Genomic DNA, 7,657 nt, shown 5'->3' on the forward strand with positions numbered 1-7,657 from the left:
GCGTCTAAGCTGGGAGAGATATCCCGCCGTTCATTTCTATATTTCAAAAAAAGTCGGAGGAGAAACTAACTATCGCCGTAGCAAATCACCCGGTTTTGTATGACCAGACCCTCTTCACCTACCGGGATACAAACCGGAGGAACCAGCATGGAGGGAGGGGGCAGAGACAGTGGGGGAAACTGGTAGGTTTTCGCCTGTTTGGGGAGTTTATATATATATATATTGCTCCCATAAAATGCCCGGGGTTTTTTGCTTTGTATGTCGGGGGCGGGAGATTCATGTGATTGGTTGTTGGTCGTGTTGCTTGAATAAAATCCCCAAGCTCCAGACACGCCCAGCTCCAAGCTTTTTTTGAAGCTGTAGTGTGGACGCTCCGTTAGTGGTATTGACCGAAGCTCCGCAGCTGTAGCTAGACGCTGCTAATGAAGACTCAAGTGCTCAATTTGTTGGTTTTTCTTTTTTATTAAGAATTGACGAAGCATATCTTCCTCTTCGAAATCCCAGTTGTACTTCGCTAACACGTAGTGCATGGGAGGGTGCGTTTGATTGTTCCCACAATAATGCGTGCGTGCGTGGGCTTGTGCTTCAAAGGTCCATCATACAAGATTTAGGGGATCTATTGGCAGCTGCTGATAATAACATCCATCATTATGGTTTACTAATAGTTATCACTTCACTTCCTCCTCCAGCACCTGGACACAGCAGGAACCTATGCCAGGATCCGGTTTATGGACTTCAGCTCTGCCTTCAACACAATCCATCAGGACCAGAACCTCTCTCCATCAGGACCAACACCTCTCTCCATCAGGACCAACACCTCTCTCCATCAGGACCAAAACCTCTCTCCATCAGGACCAACACCTCTCTCCATCAGGACCAGAACCTCTCTCCATCAGGACCAACACCTCTCTCCATCAGGACCAACACCTCTCCATCAGGACCAAAACCTCTCCCCACCTCAACAAGGCCTGCCCCCCCACTGACACTTTACCTCAGCCACAACGCAGACTCTATGCATTACATAATGGAGATCACAGGATGGTAAATAATGCAATGTTTAAATATTGCTTACTGCACATATTTTATATTCTATAATTTATTGCATTCTATTTCGATGTAAGTTACTGCTTTATTTTATTTCTATCGTACTATATTTTTATTACAGTGTTCTTAATATTGTTCGCTATTTGTGTACTTTAAAAAAAAAAAGATTTGTATGTACGACACCTAGTCAAATTCCTCGTACGTGTGAACCTACCTGTCTATAAACCCGTTTCTGATTCTGATCTGTTTGTCCTCTAGGTTGCACTGCCACGTCTACAGTAGCGCAGAATGGACAGAGGAAACATGATTGGCCCTCAAGTTTTTTGCAGCCAATATTCATTATCCTACAAACTTGGGATAGGAGGGTGAGTGAACAAGCTATCCATTGGTTGGAACCTACAATGTTAGACGTACTAAATCGTGCACACTGTGAACATGTCGCCATTTTGAAATTTCTGTTATTTTCAGTTGAGAATGTTCCAAAGTAATCTTACAAAATTCAACTTACTTTTTGTTTCTACTGTTTATAAGTATGTTTAAATATGAAATGCTGTATTCATTAGTTGTACTATAATTCTATAAATATTTTTATATTTTAAGTTTTCAGAGTAATTGTTTCCTACAGAACATTTTGTTGAACCTGTTTGATTGGAAAATGTTAGAAAGCTGTACAATAACAGTATTCTAACTGTATAACTTTAGGTTCTGTATTTATTTTAGTGTTTGACAAATCTAATAAAAAAAAAAATGTAAAAAACAGTTTTTCTCATCAGAACTTTATTTAAGGCATTTGAATGTAACATTTTAAGACAATGGATTTTGAAAAGAGAGGAAAGTTTCCTCTAAAATCTTTAAGGACAATTTCTGTATACTAATTGCTTTTGCACTTTATTTCAGTTAAAGTATTTTTACTTTAATGTTATGGTTTTTGTTTGGCAGCCGCTGCTGCCAGTCATTTGACCGTTTTTTACGGGGTTTTTGCCCGTAGAAGATTTAGTGCTGTACTTTTATTAAAGGTTATTGACTGTAAATAGAGAGGAGAAATCTGTAAAATTACTGTTTGCAGGTTAAAATATTAGTGCTGTACTTTTATTAAAGGTTATTGACTGTAAAAAGAGAGGAGAAATCTGTAAAATTAGAGTATTTGCCCGTAGAAGTATTAGTGCTGTACTTTTATTAAAGGTTATTGACTGTAAAAGGAGAGGATAAATCTGTAAAATTACAGTGTTTTCCTGTAAAATCTTTAAGGACATTTCCCGTAAATTAATGGCTTATTCACTTTATTTCAGTTAAAGTATTTTACTTTAATTTAAGGGTTTTTGTTTGGCTGCTGCCAGTACTTTGACCGTTTTTTTGCGAGTTTTTTTTTTACAGTGTACCCCTTGGTCTCCTCCCAGCTGGACGTGCCTGGAACACCTCCCTAGGGAGGCGCCTAGGTGGCATCCTAACTAGGTGCCCGAAACCACCTCAACTGGCTCCTTTCGACGCGAAGGAGGAGCGGCTCAACTCCGAGTCCCTCCCAGATGACCGAACTTCTCACCTTATCTCTAAGGGAGACACCAGCCACCCTGCGGAGAAAACCCATCTCGACCGCTTGTATCCGCGATCATTCAAACATGTTTTACTATTTTACAAAATAAAAAGAATAAATCCAATACATTTTTTATTGATTGAATCTGAAGAAACGACAACACAAGTTGAAGCTTGAATCCAAAAATAAACTTTATCAGAACTTACTTTGGGAATTATTAGATCAAATCAAAGTTTATTTATATATAGCCCAATATCACAAAACATGTGGCTTTACAGAATAATAAACATAGATGACGGTATGAAATAAAGTATAACAACATGAAAGAATGCAAAATACAAATAAAACAGATAAAAATAGAACAAACAGACAGAACAAACAATACAATTAAATGTAGGACTCAGGAGGACAAACATGGGGAATAATCTAAAACCAGCTCTAACTAATGAAGCTCAACCAGGAAGACCGTCTTTACTCATTAATTGACTGTCCATGTTACTACTCTCTCTCCTCTCAATAAGTGATCGGGGGCGTCACTCCTTAACCAATCACTTTGCTCTATTCTCACAAGCCTATCATAGCGCTCTGCCAACCCTTTTAATTCTGCTCTTCCCCCTCCGACAGCTGTCATTTCAGGTGATTCGACGCAACCCTCCTCCACCCCTTTCCACCTCCTGTCCCTCTGAATCCAGGGTCAAGCTAAAGGCCCTGACACACCGAGCTGACACCAAAGAACACGTCCCGACGGAACACGACTGTTGTGTCGCCTCACGTCTCCTGCGTCTTGGCCAAAAAGTCGCACCGAACACACGCAAAGACTTCAGCCGATGGCCAAGTAGCACGTGAATGGTAATAACTCTCCATACCAGCAGGCGGCAGTCGTGTGTATTCATTATTTAAAGAGGCAACCGGAAGACAGACTTCGTGGTATGTACAAATAGCATGTGTGTTCCATTTTCACTCTCATCGAAAACATGTTTAATGCGGTACTGGCGGTATCAGCCCTTGCTTGTGGAAGCAGATAGATGAAAATCAAAAATATTAGCTGTGTGTGCCTTCTTAATCGTTTGTTTGCGTACCTCGCTTCTCATGCACTGATTCGCTACGCTGAACAGCCAATCAGAGTGATTTCTTTTGCCGACACCCTACCGAGTCAACAGGTCGAATCGGGGGCGGAAGCTGTTGGCACGGCCGAAAACACACAGGTGCGGGACACACCAATCTGAGTAGGGCGACAGCACGCTCATCAACGGTCAGACATCTATCGACGGCCGAAATGGGCTTGGTGTGTCCGGGCCAGTGCCAGAGGTGGGAGTACTCAGATATTGTACTTGAGTAAGAGTAGCACACATGCGGCCCTGCCCTCCTCGGCCCCTGTTGTCCTTAAGGCCGTGACACACCAAGCTGACACCAAAGAACATGACTGTTGTGTCGCCTCACGTCTCCTGCGTCTTGGTCAAAAAGTCGCACCGAACACACCGCAAAGACTTCAGCCGACGGCCAAGTAGCACGTACGAACTGCGCATGAGTGAGTGGCAATAACTCTCCTTACCAGCAGGCGGCGGTAGTGTGTATTCGTCATTCAAAAGAGGCAACCGGAAGACAGACTACGTGATATGTACAAACAACAAATAGCGTGTGCGTTCCATTTTCACTCTCATCTATCGAAAACATGTTTCACGGTACAGGCGGTATCAGCCCTTGGACTGTTGCTTGTGGAAGCAGATGGATGAAAATGAAAAATAATAGCCGTCTGTGTGTGCCTTCTTAATCGTTTGTTTGTGTACCTCGCTTCTCATGCACTGATTCACGAAGCTGAACAGCCAATCGGAGTGATTTATTTTGCCGACAGCCTACCGATTCCACAGGTCGAATCGGGGCGGAAGGTATCGGCACGGCCGAAAAGACACAACGGTGCGGGACACACCAATCTGAGTAGGGCGACATGACGCTCATCGACGGCCAGACATCTATCGACGGCCGAAATCGTCTTGGTGTGTCCGGACCTTTACTCGCCGGGGTCGGGTGGTCCTTCCTCCCCGACGAAAGGATTTTGACTATGGGTGAATTCTGGGGGGGCTTAATTTACCCACGGAACTATGGTACACACATCCTGTCTATAATACTGTATATAAAGTTTGCTTGAATACAGAATGTGAGTAAATGCACTTATTTCCACCTTAACATAATAAAATAGCTCTTTAAACGTAAAAAGGATTGCTTGCTTACAACCACTGCAGTTTTTGGTTTGGCTGAGTTAAGTCACTTGGAGTTGCATTACAGGAAACATGGAGCACTGGCGGCTCCGAGTGGCAGCAGGAAGGAAGTGTGATGTGATATTTTCTGTAAAATGATGTGGATCTTCTTTTTGTCAGTATTTACGAAGTCACCAATTGGCTGCAGCCTCAATCTAGAAGACAATTTCATTGGATAAGGTTTATCTTTAAATGTGTTCACTGTAGTTGTCCCCTCTTTTTTCAAGGAAGTGGGAAGCAGGTCATTTAAATACAAAGCTCCCTTTGTTGGAATAATCTTCCTCTTTCTTTATTATCCATTTCATTCTGGCTTTTTCTATCAAAAAATATTATTTATAAATAAATAAAACACGGTTAATCTGACTGTCCATTACATACGAGTTGAAAAGTTATTAAGAACATTTACTCTAGTACAGTTCTTGGTATTAAAAAAAAAGTATAGTATAACAAGTATTTTGTATTATACTGTCCTATACTTATACCCCATTTTCCCTTTTGTTCCACTTAATTTATTTGGCAGATGTATTGTCATTCAGTCGGCACAAAGTCCTGTTGTCACAATGTGCTTAATACCTGGAATAAGGAGTACCAAACATCTTTCTGCAGATCTCACAGATAACCACTTGTTCCCTCCCCTTGAGGAAATCTACAGCCGCCCTCAGTGTAGGCAGAGCTTCACAGCGAGGCCTGTCCTGCTGAGAAGCATCATGTTAGCAGATTTAGTGAAGAAACAGAAGAAGACTGGACTTGAAGAAGCTCCTGCTGATCACTGAGCTGAACCGTCTCATGGAGAAAAGAAGATGTGAAGCAGCAGGTCAGATCTGAGCTACTTTGAAGATGTGAAAGCAGCTTTGTCAAAATTCAGAGAAACTACTGGACGTCCTGAGAGATAAATGAACACACGTCTTTCCGACAAGGGGTGATGTCACAACCACGGCCCCAGACCAGAGCTGAATCCTTAAAATACTCACGTCCAATCACACTCCAAACACAGCAAGCATCTGAGGAGAACCAAAAAGTAACTTGAACGCCAGGAGAAAGTTATCCTAGTCACACAGAACGGTTCATTAAGTATCATCAGGTCCTGAGTAAAGAGAGTCTGCCTGGACGTTGCTACTGGGAGGTGGAGAAAGGTGTGGGAGGAGTTGAAGGGGCTGTAGCATACAAAGACACTGTAAATGAGAAATGTGGAGATATTGACAAGTCGTGGGCATTAGGTTTTTACAAAAAGTGTTTTGATTTCAAACAACACTATCACAACACCTGTCTCAGGTCCTCAGTCCTCTAAAGTTGGAGTTTACCTGGATCACAGTGCAGGCATCCTGTCCTTCTACAGCGTCTCAGAGGAAACATGACCCGCCTGCTCAGAATCAAGACCACCTTCACTCAGCCTCGCAGGACTTCGTCTTGATGGTCCCGTTGGAAACACTGCTGAGATGTTGTGAGCTTAAGAAGTTATTGAGAGGAGAAGGGATAATCCTCAGATACTAACGTTTTTTTTTGTAAATGCAGAGGTTGGCACTTTATGTTAGTGCCTGACTGCTAGGTCTATGCATTTCGTTAAAAAGATTTTATAATCATCAATCCTGCAATATTTGTTCAGGAAAATGCTACAAATGTTTCCACAACTGAAGAAAAACCCAAACATTTAAAGCACTGTTTACATTTATAGATTTTAAAATGACAAGGAAAAATGCTGAAAAAGTACTCACTATATTTACTATTTTATTTGCAGTATAGGAAAAATTGAAGTAAATGGTTCCGAATTGATGCTTTAAGATGCTGTACTTTTATTGTTGTATTCATGTCTCTATACATAGTGTATAAACTGATTGTGTGTTTAAATATTACCTACCCTACTTTTAATTACATTCTAAAAAAATTAAGCATACCCCGTTTAAATAATCATTTTAAGTCATAATTATGCAGTACTTAAGTAAATGGACTGTTGGGTATAAGGTTGTGTATTATAGCTGAAGCAGTATTCAATTTGAATACTTATACTCATCGGGTTAATGTTTGAGTCATACACTCCTCTTCAGACCGACCCCAACTATCCATTCACCACCACCAGTGTCTAGACCCCGGGGGGTTTCATCGGATCGGTTCTCCCTTCCCGATTGATACTCCTGCACACCGGGGACTAATCGCCAAAACTCCATTACATTCATTTGCGTATTCCTGGCAATAAATATGTATTCTTACATCAAAACCGTCTCTCCTGATTGAAAAGGCTTTGTTGAAAAGGAAATGCTTCAACAAGCTCTTAAATGTTGATAAAAACAGGACGTTGGTTAAGAGATGTTTGTGATATTGTGGAGATGAAAGAAGGCAGTATGTAAAAAACGCAAGTTCTAGTTACTTATTTAAAGCAGTGAAGTGTAATAAAATATATCTCCTCAAGTATTGTCCTCAAGTAAAATGTTAAAGTACTTGTACGTATTTTGATTTATGGCGCCAATATTGACCTTGTTACTACATTTATGAGGTTATACAAACAAACAATTAATTAACTAATAAATGGACATGTATGTTAAGATATCCAGCATCATAAACACATTTAGATAAGCTCCACTTGTACTAGTAGTATTGCCATCTGAGTACTCGTCTCTTTACCTCACTGCGTTGTGCGAAATTATGTAGCGCTTTTATTTTGAAGGCAACTAGTATGTTTCCGGTTAAGGGGGCGGTAATTAATGTATTAACTACAAATATAATAACATATTTAAGGTTAAACATCTGAGTACAATTTACCTCACAGTGTTGCACTTTTATTTTGAAGCGAAATCAGGTCGCGCTTTTATTTTGAAGGAAACTATTACATCTC

Source organism: Pseudochaenichthys georgianus, unplaced genomic scaffold (assembly GCF_902827115.2).
Source record: "Pseudochaenichthys georgianus unplaced genomic scaffold, fPseGeo1.2 scaffold_481_arrow_ctg1, whole genome shotgun sequence".
Classification (NCBI taxonomy): domain Eukaryota; kingdom Metazoa; phylum Chordata; class Actinopteri; order Perciformes; family Channichthyidae; genus Pseudochaenichthys; species Pseudochaenichthys georgianus.